The sequence below is a fragment of the Mustela erminea genome, chromosome 8 (genome assembly GCF_009829155.1).
Source record: "Mustela erminea isolate mMusErm1 chromosome 8, mMusErm1.Pri, whole genome shotgun sequence".
Taxonomy (NCBI): Eukaryota; Metazoa; Chordata; class Mammalia; order Carnivora; family Mustelidae; genus Mustela; species Mustela erminea.
The window spans coordinates 20,027,691-20,043,862 of record NC_045621.1 but is presented as its reverse complement, the minus strand read 5'-3'; the positions used below and the strand labels follow the sequence as shown (position 1 = coordinate 20,043,862).

General features: G+C 39.5%; 1 protein-coding gene across 21 annotated transcripts in view; it reads right to left on the bottom strand.

Annotated features, from left to right (window-relative positions):
- The window catches only part of MAP2 (microtubule associated protein 2), a 291,469-nt gene extending 276,264 nt beyond the window's left edge, over positions 1–15,205 (bottom strand). For 9 of the 21 annotated variants that reach the window (XM_032354626.1, XM_032354627.1, XM_032354630.1 and 6 more), the window contains exon 1: positions 14,951–15,204. The gene's annotated coding sequence lies outside the window, so the exon portion shown is untranslated. Of the gene's footprint in view, positions 1–14,950 lie in introns of all 21 variants that reach the window. The other 12 variants (XM_032354613.1, XM_032354623.1, XM_032354622.1 and 9 more) reach the window with 4 other exon arrangements.
- Positions 15,206–16,172: the final 967 nt, after the last annotated feature.

The window sequence follows — 16,172 nt, the reverse complement described above, 5'->3', positions numbered from 1 at the left end:
TATTATAACTAATTACATAACATAGTCATCCCAAATTTGAAACACTGTTTCAGTGTTAAATACATCCTGTGTGTGGGTACATGTACACACTGGCATTTCCTATGACACTCTCCTTGGTAGATCTAAGAATCATTACCAAGTTGCATGTAATTGATAACACTTTTTTTTTCCAGGCGAATGGTCAATGAATAGCTCTCTTATCCATTTTACCACTTCTAGAAGAGTCAAATAAAAACATCTCTTTTAATGGGACAAAATTTGCCCAACTATTTAATTCCAGTGTGTTAACAAGATCTATTATTAAAATCAGCATCGGTATCGGTATCGTTTCACATAAAGAGCACGTAAAACAAAAAACCTAAAACTTGCAGTTTCTTATACAGTGAGTCCCAGATTACACTTTGGAGTGGAAAACCTCATGCAACATTCTGGAGAGAAAGAGAATAATACTTAAATATCTGAATTCTAATCCCCAGAGTATTTCCATGGTCATGCACTCATAAAAGAGAGAAAATATTTGGGTTTTAGCAGCTTCCTGCCAGGATCACTTGAATCCTAAGGGCTGAAAAATCATTTGAAAGGCATTTGTGACCAAAGACACAGTAAAAGGTTCAGAAACAACAAACCATCCCATTTTTTAAAATTTAATCGTGAGGGTAATCGATTTAATAAATGTCCTCTGATATCATATTCACACAAAAGTGAGAAAATGATTTCAGTTATGGAAACTGAATAACAAGAGCAATGCCATCTGTCTTAATTTAATAGCAATTAACCTTCACTTCTGGAAACTAAGAATAGTATGGCTATTAAGCTAATTAAAAGTGGCTGTCTTGAGGCATCTGGGTGGCTCAGACAGTGAAGCATCGCCCTTTGGCTCAGGTCATAATCCCAGAGTCCTGGGATCGAGTCCCACGTCAGGCTCCTTGCTCAGTGGGGGAATGTATGTTTCTCTCTCCCCTCTACCTCTCCCCCTACCAGTGCGTGCTCTCTCTCTCTAATGAATAAATAAAATCTTAAAAAAGAGGGGGGCACCTGAGTGGCTCAGTGGGTTGAGCCTCTGCCTTCGGCTCAGGTCGTGGTCTCAGGGTCCTGGGATTGAGGCCCCCATCGGGCTCTCTGCTCAGCAGGTAACCTGTTTCCCTCTCTCTCTCTGCCAGCCTCTCTGCCTACTTGTGATCTCTCTCTCTCTCTCTCTCTCTCAAATAAATAAAAAAAATTTTAAAAAAAGTGGCTCTCTCATGAAAATATAAATAGTAACCTTATTTACACCTGATCATGTTCTAAAAAAGGATTCAAAAGATAAAGGCAAAAAGAAATTATTAGTAAGAAAATAAATCACTGAAGAGTTAGTATGTGAAATGTATTAGTTCCTAAGAGTTATTGGAAAGGCACACAATTTTATTCTGAGTTTACTAGAGACCAAAAAAAAAAAAAACCAATGTAAGCACAACTCGTGGGCCTATGGTGAAACTAATCCAGTGGTTTAGGACTACAGGTTCTACTATGTTCTGACTTGAGAGAAAACTAAAAACTCTTTCCATGGGTTTTCATAAAGGGAAATATGCAACTATTGTCCTTAGATAGTTTTTATGTATTTGTGACCTCTTACAAGTATGATTGCCTAATTTCAAAGACATTTTCTAGATTCATGTTCAAACAGGACAATATATGCTAGGAGTTGGTAACCTACAGTCCACAGGTCAAACGGGGCTATCACCTTTACTTGCAAATAAAGTTTAATTAGAACACTTTAATACCCATTTGGTCACATATTATTTATTTATTTATTTATTTTTTAAGATTTTGTTTATTTATTTGACAGAGAGAAATCACAAGTAGATGGAGAGGCAAGCAGAAAGAGAGAGAGGGAAGCAGGCTCCCTGCTGAGCAGAGAGCCCGATTCGGGACTCGATACCAGGACCCCGAGATCATGACCTGAGCCGAAGGCAGCGGCTTAACCCACTGAGCCACCCAGGCGCCCCTATTTTTTTTTTTAAGATTTTATTTATTTATTTGACAGAGAGAGATTACAAGTAGGCAGAGAGGCAGGCAGAGAGAGAGAGGAGGAAGCAGGCTCCCTGCCGAGCAGAGAGCCTGACGCGGGACTCGATCCCAGGACCCTGAGATCATGACCTGAACCGAAGGCAGCGGCTTAACCCACTGAGCCACCCAGGCACCCGGTCACATATTATTTATGCGCCTTTTCTTGCTACCACAACAGAGTTGAGTAACTGCACAAAAGTGACCTACAGAACCTAAAGGTTTTCTATCTGGTGTTTTATGGAATAGCTTGCTAACCCCTACCATATGATAATAGTTATAAAGATATTAAACATTTTTAGAATGCAAATATTTAAAATCAGAAATAAGTAGCAAAAAATGTTTCTGGATGTTTAAAACTGTTCGGAAAGAAATCTGTGTTTACTTAGATATTTCCTTGATTTTCAATACACGTGTCCTTAATTTTTAATAATGGTTTACTATGTTCATTTGTGAAGTCATGCAGTCCATGTCCAATATAGCCTAGAAATCAGAAGAACTGTATTGAATATTGTCCTTATTTCTTCATTTTTCCAAAACCATTGTCCTTTCAAAAATATATATTCTACATGCACATGACATAATCCCAATAGAAGCTCATATTACTAACTACAGTTCTACACAGCTTCTAACTCTTTTGGCTTCCTCAAACCTGTCTTCTGGAAGATGTCATAGGGCTAGAATTCCTCACTCCATTCCTATCAGGATCGTGTACTTCCATCCACTGGTATTGATATTTTCTCAATGGTTCATGAAAATGTCTGAAACCATAGCTCCCAAACAAATCCCTTAGTCTCACATTCTAAGTAGGTCAGTGTCCCTATGCTATGCTGTATGTAGAAATTCTAAACCTGCCACTGTACTCTCTCAAATGTGTCTTGTTAATCTTGGGATATCACATTCCACCTACCTCTCCCCAGGTCAGAATCCCTCACCCTTCCTCCAATAGTCTTATGATAAAACCAAAACTCCTACTAAACCCAGTGTTTAAGGACCCCTACAAATCCAAGACTACCTTCTAATCCCACTCTTCTCCAAAAGGAGTCCCTCATTGCAAGCAATCGGGTTTACTGTCATCTCAGTGCCTTTGCTTTTACTACCATCCTACCTGGGCACTCTTCCAAACCCAGCCACTTATGCAGCCCCACTCCACATTCTGGCTTCCCACATGAAATCTTTAGCTTCTACATATGGTGCTGTATCTCCCCCCTCTGAATTTGCATAGCATTTATAGGCCATACTATTCTTTACCACTTATCTTATTGTGCATTATATTCTTTTTTAGTTTGATGTCTTGTATCTCTAGTCAATGTCAATTAGAGGACAGCAATATGCTATATATTTTATACTCGGTAGCATATGCATGGTCGTACATTTAGAAGAAAATTACTGTTTCTTTTTAAAGTCTGATCATCAACCCTTTAAAATAACATTTTCCTTTTTATTTGTTAGTGGTATCTCAATATTAAAAAGCCCACATTTGAATAAAATTCTAAGACCACTATTTAGTTTCATATATACTGGAATCATTTCTCAGTCTGTTATTCATACTTTTAATATTTAACCTGAGCCCTGCAAGTCTGGGAAATAGGTATACCACGCTATCATAGGGTTCCAGATTAAAGTAATTTACATTATGATTTAATTAATCCTAAGAACAAAACAAAAGGGAGTCAAGGAAAGAACAAAAAACAGCATTAATTCAATTCTTACTATAAAAAAAGTACTAATTTCTCCTACATTTTGTGACATATTGAATGTCCTGTAAATGACATTACATGAAGGAATTAAAAAAAATTAATAGTTCTGTTTTCTACTGAGGAATACCTAGGAAAAAGTAAACAGCCTTAAAGCATGCCAGAAATAAAATCGATCAAATGTCTGGCAAACTGTGTTTAATGCTAAATTCAATAGATCATTGCACTGGGTCTACAAATATCTGACAAGTACATTAAGTGTTTTAGTATAAGCAATATTGCAGGGTCATTAATCTCATGGGGGATCCAAGATCATTGTGAAATTTGATCATCTCACTTACTAAATTCTCAAGAGATTCAAACCACTGTCTCCATGAAGCAAAATACGTGTTACTCTACTATTTAATTTATTTATGAATTTCGGTACCCTGTTGGTCATTGCTTGTTTACCAATAAAGCTGCTTGGGGAAATAGCCAAAGAACACAACCATATTAAAACTGAAATGATTTTTGTGACTGCTTTTCTCAAATATGTATCTGTACTTTTTTGTCCAGGTTTGCTTTTTAAAGGTTACTTTTGGGTACAAAAAAAGGCTACAGGAGGTTAAAATTACTTATACATGTAATTTCCCAGTATATAAAGATAATGACCCAGTTTGGGGTACCTCTGTTTAGAGCCTTATATGAGATCAGGTTAACATAAGTCTAATTTTATCCCCACTATTGATTTCTGACTTTCTAAATCATTTTTCTCTTGTGATTTAACACATTAGTGAATAAGATACAGATATGCCTATAGGGATTTAGAAAATATAATTACTCTTTGAAAGCTTTTATGAGATTCTCGAAAAAGTCCGCTTCTACCACCTTTAAAATTAAGATGCACCGCACGTCCAGTAAAAGTCAAAAACCCCTAATCCTGGGGCACCTGGGTGGCTCAGTGGGTTAAAGCCTCTGCCTTTGGCTCAGGTCATGATCCCAGGGTCCTGGGATCAAGCCCCACATCAGGCTTTCTGCTCCGCAGGGAGCCTGCTTCCTCCTCTCTCTGCCTGCCTCTCTGCCTACTTGTGATTTCTCTCTGTCAAATAAATAAATAAAATCTTAAAAAAAAAAACCCTAATCCTGGTCCAGAGGATCTGGGTGACCCGGTACTTGCTTTCTGCCGCTCTCCTCTCCTACAGCCCTTTATCCTGGTTGTTAGACTCCAGTGCCCCTGGCCTTATATTTGTTTCTCCAATATGCCAGGCTTCTTCCGGCTTCAAGGCTTTTTTTAATGCTCTTTCCATGTTTTGAAAATTCTTGCTGCCCCTCCTCTTCCCCATATTTCCATGGCTCATTATTTCTCATTACTTGAGTCTCCAAAGACAGCCTATCTCATCCCAAATAACCTCTACTGTATCTTTTTGTTTCTTCTTCCTTATAGCAATTCTTCATGTTTCAAGCGTTCATTCATTTATTCATTTGTTAGTTTCTGTCTCCTGTTATTAGACTCCATGAGGGTGGGAATTTGTACGGCAGGTCTAATACCCTACACATTCAGAAAAATTCCTGCTGCAATATTAGAGATCCAATAACTGTCTGTTAAATAAATAAATGAATGATTTATGGGTCATGATACTAGAAATACCTACGGCTCACCAGCCTGATATTTAAGTGGAAGAAAGAGAGTGAATCTTTCCCAAGGAAGAAAAGGTATTATTTTAATTTCTTAGAGGGCTTGTATAATTTCAGATTATCATATTCAATAAACCACAACTAAGAAGAGCATAGACTATCTTATTTTTAAAAATTTGCCTTCATAAAGTGTAGATTCCTGGTGTGCAGTTAAGATGATTTTTTTCTGTATTTATGGCTCAAAATAAAAATACTTTAGAGGAAGACAATATGCACAACCCAGTCTTTTGCAAATGTGCATGGAAAATATTTTAAGGAATCCTCTTACATCCACTCAGTGATAAAACAGTTGCTCCGATTCCGACGAGTGGTTGAACATGTTCACGAGAGAAACAGGACATACTAACATTCTCTAACAGAAGGGTAACAGAATTCCTTCACTCCCTAGGTAGTGATATCGTTTCAGTTTTCAGTGACTAGGAATATGTTTCTCTTTAAATATTTAAGCATGGTTTCTGCTTAATTTCTTTCCTCCAAGATGCTTTTCATGCCTTTCAAATATTTGTCAACTTAAGACTCTAGAATGCCTAAGCAGCGTGGGTGCAGGTGAAGCTCTACTGAACACGGTAACCATAGCAACACCTAATTCTCCTGTAATTTGCTGTCTCCTTGGAAGAAGTGAAAAATAAGAGGGAAGGAGCACTGGAGACCGAGAAACAGGAAGACATACAAGAAAGAAATAAGAGGCCCACAGCCTTTCTAGCTCACTTCCTCTCAGCTAAAAATATTAAAGCTGGGGAAACACAAAGGGAAAGCTATTTTTGAGAAAATTTCATGTTGCAAGAGGTCAGAAAAAAGTTTCAATCGGGTTATTTTTGTTGGATTCCCCTCGTACATAGAGCCAAGTTTAAATACAATCTCCAGCAATCTGGAGGCATCAGCATGGATAGTTCAAGCTCTGAGAAAATCTCTTTGGCTTTCCAAGTACCTTGAGTCTGAGCACACATCCCCAGAGAATTTAAACTTCTGTTTTAAGAGATCCAAACCGCAGGAATGGCCCTGGGCAGGAGCTCTGTCAGCATTTTCCTGGATCGGTTTAGTCTCACCATTTTCAGAAGTGTAGCTGGCATGTAGCTGGTTGGAATGGCCTTAGCATTCCAGGTCCCTCCCTCTTTTGTGTCCGTGGAAAAGTCACAGTGGAGTCACAAGGTTGGGCAGGGATGACTGCCAGGTCCCCTAACCCCTCAGCTCAGAAAATGACAATATGATCACAACTGGAAATGGAGAGTCAGAGTGGAACGGTACAGCACCGGCAGCCTCAGCAAGTAGGGAGCTGGAGCTCTGAATGACGGAGTCTTAGCCTAGCTCCCCTTCTCAGGACCCTGGGTAAGCCACTTTACAGCTCCCCATACTGGTTGATCTATACATGCTTCAAGGGTTCACACCATTTGCTCTTGACAGTCCCTCTTTCCCTTCAAACATCATCTAATTCATATATAATTAGCAATAACAAACGTGTCTTCTGCAATGGGGCAGAGGCATCAAAGTAAAGAATACAATTAATGACATTTCATGTTTCCAGCTATGTAAGCACATAATCCTTCTATGGCACTAACTACTAGGGTTACAAGGAGCTACTCTGTTTATATAGACTATAAATATATTAGAAACACAAGGAAAGATTTTATTAAAAATCAAAAATCTGTTCACTCATTTACAATATCAGCTTTGTAATGGAAAACTTTGGATTCTTATCACAAACCCTCCCGTAGTCTTTAAGAAGGGGCTGAAATAAGGCAGTGAGACTGTCCAGGATTGTGCAGCTTTCTTAAATTCTAATTTTGATAGTGACCACCCTCAGGTCCTATTCAAAACAAAAGGAATGGAAGTCATGGAACTGGTGACTGAATCTGAAATAGGAAAGAACTTTGAAAAAGAAAACAAAACAAAAAACAAAAAGCACCACAAAACCTCAATTTTACCAAAGGCCACTCAGTAGTCTATAATAACTTCCATCATTTAATCTGTGAATGAGGCAAGCTTTAGTTAGAGACACAATGGCCAAAACCCATTTAAATAAGCCCTAGACCACACTGACTTTATTGTTTTAGAAGAGATTTGGCTTTCAGTAGGATGCTTAGTGCTTTCTTAATACTTTCTTGGCAGTAAAATTTCTGAAGTTCTATCAACTCTAGCTTCTGCTGTTTTAATGAAGATAAACAGCATCTTGCATGCAAAAGTAGTGTCACCCTCCCTTTTAAAAGATAAATATAAGTACCCAATATTTCAATTTAGGACATTTTGATCAAAATAGAAGTGTTTTTATTTTGAGCCCAATATTTAGTTTTACTACTTGATTTCAGTAATGGACAATGGAATCTGGACTATATCTCTAAAAAGAAAAGTACACCAACAGGCTGAAATTCATGCATTCTGATTTTATTAATCAACACCCATAACATTGTTTTTCTTTCTTTCTTTTTTTTTTTTTAGATTTTATTTATTTATTTGAGAGAGAGGGGTAGAGAGGCAGCTTAGGGGGGCAGGGCAGCTGAAAGGCAGGAGAGGGAGAAGCAGGGTCCCCACTGATCAGGGAGTCTGGATGCAGGGTTCCATCCCAGGATCCTGAGATCATGATGGGAGCTGAAGGCAGACACTTAACTGACTGAGCCACCCAGGGGCCCCCATAACAATTTTTTTCTTATAAAATTGTATTTAATACCAAATGTTCTTATGTGGAACATCATAGGACAGTTTTTAATTTTCTCTAAGTCAAATGATTGTAAAATAATTTATTTCAACTTTGAAAAAGGTGTGCTTATAAAAGGCTATCTTAGAAGATTATCATACACACACACACACACACACACACACACAAATACCCACAAGCTAACTTTGTGAAACACAAGGCAAACAAATTCCATGTGATCATAAGTTGCTACATGTACTAGGACTCCATATTACTTACTGTCCACAGAAGAAAGAAATTGTATGCTTCAGAGTGCAAACTTTTTCAAACAAATATGTATATGCAGTAAATTAATGAATGAGATCCTGTCTTAGCTATACTCAATAACACTAACATAAAAGAATGCATAACTGAATCCTTAAACTTTCATACTTGTTTTTAAAATAGGCCAAAGGAATATGGTATCTCATATAAACACTAACAAAAAGTAAGCAGCATATTGTTTAAAATATTGTTCTGCCAGAAACATGCATCAGTTACAGAAAGACTAAATTACAATTTTGAGAGGCATGATGCTCAAATAAAATAATAAAACCTCAAAGCTGAGCATTATTTAATTGCTTTAATGTCAGTGAAAGTGATGCTGCATCATTCTTTCTAGACAATAAAATTGAGAACTTTTTTTTTCATATCAATTCATTATAGAATTACACTGTTGTCCATTAACAATACAACACAGTACTGTTAAAACTGTTACAACAATAAAATGCAGCCAACTATATAGCCATAAACACTTAGATAAAATAATGTATAAGGTTGATACTGGCATGATTGGTTGACTTCAAATTAATAGAATGTGTGTATTTACTTATGAGTTTGCTTTAAATGTAATAAACCTAGACAGTAAAATGATGAAATGTGTTCATGGATATTCAAGTACTATATTTTAAAATCATTTTGAAATGGATTCAAGATGGCTAATAATGATGTTGTTCAGAGCAATGTAATTAGAAATATTTTATATAAAACAATTTAGTTCAGTATTTTCTGATTGGTCATTGACTCGTTGGTACTCAAAATATTAGTACATCTGCAGAGTTAGTTAACTAGCATAAAATGAAGACAATGGATTGACTGATCATAATGACTTTACTAGTCAGTTTAATTTATAAAAATAGCTGAACCATTTCACTTGGTGTCGGGTGAGAAAACTGACAAAAAAGCAGTTGGTTAGGGGCGCCTGGTGGCTCAGTGGGTTAAAGCCTCTGCCTTAGGCTCAGGTCATGATCTCAGGGTCATGGGATTGAGCCCCAGATTGGGCTCTCTGCTCAGCAGGGACCCTGCTTCCCCCCCTCTCTCTGCCTGCCTCTCTGTCTACTTGTGATCTCTGTCTGTCAAATAAATAAAATCTTTAAAAACAAAAAAAAAATGCAGTTGGTTAACTAAATTTTTCATTTTGGAAATAGTTAATCATATAGATGTACCATTTTTACCTGCAGATTTTTAAAGAAATTAATTTAAAGAAGGCTGGTGAGGACACAGTTGGGATGAGCATGTACGTTTAAGATAAGGGAACCTGAGTAAACTTGGTTCAAATCATGGGAAGAAACAAGGTAGTAACTTTTCTTCCTGATTCAGAAAGGCCTCCTAAAGGAAGGAAACATGACCAAAGACTGGTATACAAAGAAAAGATTATTCAAGGCTCGAGGATATAAAAGGCAAGATCAAAGAAAGAGCCAAGATAGAGATGGAGTGCTGAGGAGGGTGAGAAGGTAGCATAAGACTACCACATGTTAAATGAGAAATAGAGATGTAATGGGAAATAAATTTCAATACAAACAGCAAGATATATATATATATAGTATTTGCATTTTTCTAATGATCAATGATTTTTGCCAACACAAATTGAAAAGAAGGAGCAAAGAAAGGGAAGAACAAAAGAAAGAGGAAAGCATTAGGGGGAAGAAAGAAGGAAAAAGGAAAAGAAAAAAGGGGAAGTCAGTGGGGCACCTGGGTGGCTCCGTGGGTTAATCCTCTGCCTTCGGCTCAGGTCACGATCCCAGAGTCCTGGGACTGAGCCCCACATCAGGCTCTCTGCTCAGCAGGGAGCCTGATTTCCCCTCTCTCTCTGGCTGCCTCTCTGCCTACTTGTGATCTCTCTCTGTCAAATAAATAAATACAATACAATAAAATAAAGGGGAAGTCAAGCTGTGTGAACTTATAAGTAAAATTATTTTCTCTAATAGACTTATTAACATAACAAAACCAAAAAAAAAGAGAAAAGAAAAAGAGACATTTTCCACCTCTTGTGTTTTAATGGAAAACAAACTGTTTAAAACTCTTCCCAAAGGCCACAATATAAATTAACCAAGTGAAAAAGGAAATCCTGACTTCTTTATTTTGTCTAAATTCTCACAGAATTTCATTAAAATGTATAAGTAAAAAGTATCACAGTGAAAATACTATCACTCAAAGGAAAGCTTATTTCTCTTGAAGTTCAAAGATTAGATTCAAAGTGTTTTCCATAAAAAGTCAATTAATTGTGTTCATGTTGTTTTAAAATTTTTGATTCATTCCAGAATTGCTTCCAATAAGCATCCTTTGCAAATTTTACAAGGAAACACCTACGGACTTAGTTCAAAGTAATGGCAGGGAGGAATATGAACAAATTATGAGGAGGCAGAAAAACAAAACAGATTTCTTAGTTCTCCAGCAGACGCAGGCTCCTCTCCATCCTGAATCCACAACTACTAACAACTGAGAACTTGCCTCTTTTTCCTTCAACTCTTCTACTGCAATCCACACATCCAGACCTTCCCACAGACCCTTCCCCTTGATTTTGGTTCTTTGTCTACCACTTCAGACTGCCTAGTTTTTTAACTGCTTTCGAGGCCTGGTATAAATTCCTGAGGCTGATAATTCCTTGAAAATGCCCAAAATTTCTTCTCAGAAAACTATGAATTTGAATTTTCATGTGCTGTAGAGCATTTAAAGACATGACTTTCTACAGCTGACTGATGGAAGTATTGAGGGCTGTTAGTATTTGTATTGTATATGTGTGTATCCACATACACACACACAAAAAATTATATCTTATCATTCCCTAATTAAAAATATACAAATATATATGGAATAAAGACGGTAGGTATACATTAGAGCATTTATATAACTGATGCATAACAGCTTGTCTTTAAGATGTTGGGACATCACCTCTGTTCAAATACAGTCCCTTGCTCTATGTGTCATATCTGTAATACAACTAATACTCAATTGAATGTCACCTCTTACAGAGGAAATAAATCCTTCTAACTTTATTTGTAAATTTCTTAAAGCCAAAGACCATGTTTTCTATTTTTTTCGTATCTCATTACATAGCCTCCAATATGATATTTCGAATAGGTGACATAGAGGTGAGTAACAAATAGGAATAAATGTTCTCCTAAAAGCTCATTTGTACTGAGAGTAATACTATTAGAGAATACTAGTAATAGTAATAGAGAAGTCTAACACTCCGATGTGAGATACATGGTGTAAAGGGAGGGGAAAATTGGTGAAATGTTCAAAATTCTGCCCATATAAGAGATGCAGAATGAGTAGATGAAGACAATGACAATAATAAAGGCATAGAGAGAATTAAAGTAACAAAAAGAACTGATATATCTAAAAGATATATCAGGCAGGATTCAAAGAGCTTAATAGCATCTTTAACTCATGAATCAGAGACAAAAGAGCTTATGACCGTTTCAGAATGTTATCTTTTGGTTCATGCATCTAGTAATGACTTACCTAATGACTACTGTTAGCATTAAGGAGTACAGTATTGACCTAAGGGTAGCGTTCTCATCTACTTTAACTGCTATTTCAGATTCTTTATCTTAATCTGTCATAAGGAAATTAAGAATTGAAAAGACTTCATTAATCAGAATAATCAACTTGAATACTAAAATCCCCACATTGGTTTCATATGGTCTGTCTCCTAAGGATGTTGATGAGTAATTTAGGGATGCATGCACTGTTATGTATACATCTCAACAAATATAGTAACTATTTAATCCTCAAACCCAACAGTAAAACTATAGTTCTCAAAAGCACAGCAGTCCAGCCTATTATCCAGTTGCTAATAAAATTCAACACAAAATACGTGTGTCATAAGAAAACATGCAAAAATACAGTAACAAATATTTTTCTTCCTTCTCCCTTCTGATGTTTAGAAAATTTGCGAATCAACTTAAGCCAAAAGTGGTAAAGGAATGAAATAGTTCCTTCAGGCTTAGATTCTGTGCCAAGTTTCATTTCTGGCTGCATATTTTTGTCCAAGTTCAAGATCCCTGAAAAGAAATACTTAAAAGAGAAAATACCCCTTTAACCTCAGCAAAGCAAAATTAGTAGAGGCTGCTATGGGAAGAAAAGGGCTTCTGCCTAGAGATGGGTGTGCTCCCGGTGTTTGGTTTCCACTGAGAGGATGTCTGCTCTCTCAATGAATCTGAAGTAGCTACTATGATGAGGTAATGGCTGTGCCAGTTTCACTGGGTCATGCTCTCTCAGCACATTCTTTCTCTTTCTCCTCCCTGAGAAGGTGCTGTAAACAAGTCATCCTGAGAGAGAGCTGCTGCAGAGAATGAACAAGTCCTACATTCAAAACTGAGACAACTATCCCTGCTGTTGGTAGTCTAGACACAACTAGAAGCTTAAAGCAGCACAGACAGCCAGAAAGAAACAGATTATTTGACAGTGGGGGGGGGGGGGGAGCGAATAAGAGAGGAGAGAAACAAAGAAAATGAAAACTAAAGTAATCAGAAAATTTTTTAAAGGAAGCTTAATTTTTAAATGGCTTAGATCTCTAGATGTACATATTTTAGACAATTTTCTACTTACATGTAAAATTTTTTACAACTTTTGAAAATTAAATAGTATTATAGAAAACTGTGAAATGTTACAAATTAAAGTTAAACAAATCATGAAGAGATAAGCAGCATGTACCGATGATCTTAAAGGCACAATAGCTCTGATAACAAGCAAATTATGATACGGATGTAAACCTATGAATACATAGGTTATCATTTCTGGTAATAACATTACCAGAAAGTCAATGTTCAAATATTCACACAAATTAATATTCTTTATTGAAAGAAAAAAAAATGCCCTTTACCTTTTCTTGGAGGGAGGATGCTTTTTGTGCATAAAGGGGAGAGGGCTGATTGAAACACTCGGGATTTACAAATCCATAAAAATTTCTACCAAAATACACCTATTGCCCAGTTAAATGGGTGTTTTGTGTCACATTCAAGTGAAAGGCTGTAATCTTCCTCCTGGGCGATCTAAAGGACTTTTATTTATTTAATCTATTTTCATTGCCAAAAAAAATATAATCACCCACAGTAAAATGACAGGGTGACAGAGCTATGCTTTATACTGGGCTGGTACCTGAAGCTCAAGCATGGGACATTTTGCATAATGTGGCTCACATAAAAGGCTTTGTTCTCCATCGCCTCACTGCGGCTGCAAGCCTCAATTTCAGTTTGCAGTCATTTCCTCTCCTGGATCAACCATTTTTAAATAAATTATACCTTTAACATTTGAGTTAGTGCCTTGCCAACATCCATTAATCCTTCAGTCTCACCTTCAAAATTATGTATCACCCAACAATATCTTTTTCTTGTTTTGCACTACAGATTTTATTCATACCATAATCCCCAAACCCTCAAGGATAAATTTAAAAGAATTTGTCTTTTAAGTAGTTACTCCCTTTCGTAATATTACATATATAATGTATTATATATGTGCATGCCTGTGTGCGATGTGTCCAAGTGCACCCATGTGCGTGAGTTTGTATGTGCATGCATTGTGTCAGTTTTAAATGTCTATACCCTGGAAGCATTATGCTAAGGGCTTACAGCAGATGGCACACAGCGATTGTTAGAAACGGGCTTGTTGCTAATGAAAGCTTTTTATTTCCTGACAAAAATCCTGAAGTCCTGACACCAGGCAGTGTAACATCAATTCCAGTTTTCAAAGATGCTTTTTATTCTGACCCCATCTGCTTTACTACCCCCTCCCCTCCCCTACACACACACAAACACAAAACCACCCCACTCCGGGCTCCTTTCATACACGCCTCCTTGAAATTTCCATCCTTAAACAAAAGACTAGGTTGGGGAAGGATGAAACTCGGCAATGAGGGCCCCAAAAGCCTTAAAAAAGAAAAAGAATAGATGGACTGTAGGTGCAGGTTTCTCACCCCCATCGCTTGAACAGACCGTGTGGAGCTTCAAGCTCATCCAGACATTTTTTCGTGTCCCACCCTCCAACACGAGCAGACACTGGTTTTTCATTTTCCTAAAATTATATTTATCAATCTTCTTCTTCCAGCTGTTTCTGGAAGAATTACAAGGAAATGCTTTCAAATTGACAAGGCTTTCTTAACTCACTCATCCGTCAGTGTGCAGTTCTCTGCAGCTAGATGGACACACACACACACACACACACACACACACATACACAACCCTCCACCTCGAATTCTTTTCCCCCCATTATCTTTGTATAACCCACTCCTCGTCTTTCTACAGCTCAGGTACTGTTAGCTCTCAATATGGATATCCTAAGTTCCCGGGGTTACAAAGTGGTACCTAACAAGGTCATACACGCTTCTACAAATCGAGAGCCCAGGTAGCGGCAGCACCAATTCCCCTGCTCCGTGGGGACACCTGGAGAGGCCGGGCCTGCAGCTGCCGCCAGGTGGGAGGCGGGAGAGCCGGCCAACCTGTGCCTGCTTCCAGGGCAGAGGGAACGAGACCGCGCCCTCCCCATTCCCACCCCTTTCCTGGCTGAGGCTCCCTCCAAGCAGAGAGCCAAGCGGAGAAAGGAAAGGCGCCCTATACAGAACCAGAGGCGGGGACGGCTCTCTTACCTGGTCTGGATGCACCCACGGGAGAGGCTGCCTGCGCTCACGGACCTGAGGACGGTGCCCTCCGGAGAAGAAAGGGAGACGGGGCAGGGGAAGGAGGAAAAGGAGGAGGATAACCGAAAGAAGCGGAAGGAAAGAAAAGGAAGCGAGGAGGAGGAGGAGGAGGATGCTACTGCCCCGCGGCCGCCGAGAGCCCGCGCAGCCCGAGCGCCCGGCCCAGTCTGAGCGCCGCCCTGGCCTGGGCTCTCCAAGCCGCCGCCCCGCCCCGCCCCGGCCCTGGCCCCGCCTCCCCGCGCAGGCCCCGCCTCCCCGCGCCCGCCGCCCCACCCCCGCCCCACCTCCCGGTGCGCTCGGCGGTGCCCCCAGCTGCAGTGTCCGGGAAGGGAGAGCGCGGCCGCCCCGCCTCCTGCCGCAGCCAGTCCGCCGTCCCGCGGGGACCGCAGCAGTGGCCGCTGGCGGAGCCTGCCAAGCCCCGGCCACACGGGGCTCCAGGGAATTCCCCCTCCGCCGCCGTCAGAGTGAGACCAGCGCCCTCGGCCCAGGGGCTCCCAGCGGACCCTCTTCCCTGGCTCCTGGGGGAATTGGAGGGTGTCCCCGTAAATGCCCTCCTTTCCTTCCTCTGTCACTGAGAGGAAAGGGCTCCCGTTACCCCTTCGTGGGGAAGGCTCACTGGCCTTGCTTCCACAAACCTGACAACAGTTGCATTCAGAAAAGACAGGAAAATGAGGTGGGAGGGAGGGGCATGAGGACCGAGAAGAACTCTTGTCAGTTGTGAGGGAGCAAGGACTGAGGGTTCAGAGAAGTCTAGACCCAGCTCTGTCACTAATCAGATCCATCCATTCATTTATTCATTCAATAAATGCTTATTAAAACCTACTCTGGGGCGCCTGGGTGGCTCAGTGGGTTAAGCCGCTGCCTTCGGCTCAGGTCATGATCTCAGGGTCCTGGGATCGAGCCCACATCGGGCTCTCTGCTCAGAAGGGAGCCTGCTTCCCTCTCTCTCTCTCTGCCTGCCTCTCCATCTACTTGTGATTTCTCTCTGTCAAATAAATAAATAAAATCTTTAAAAAAAAAAAAAAAAACCTACTCTGAAGGGCACTGTTCTAGGCACCGTAGAAACATCAGTGAATAAAACCAGCCCCCCTGCCTTCCTCCCTGTACCCCAAATTACTGCCTCCATGAACGTTATGTACGTGCTAGATAGCTAGATGTGAGGCCCAAAGTC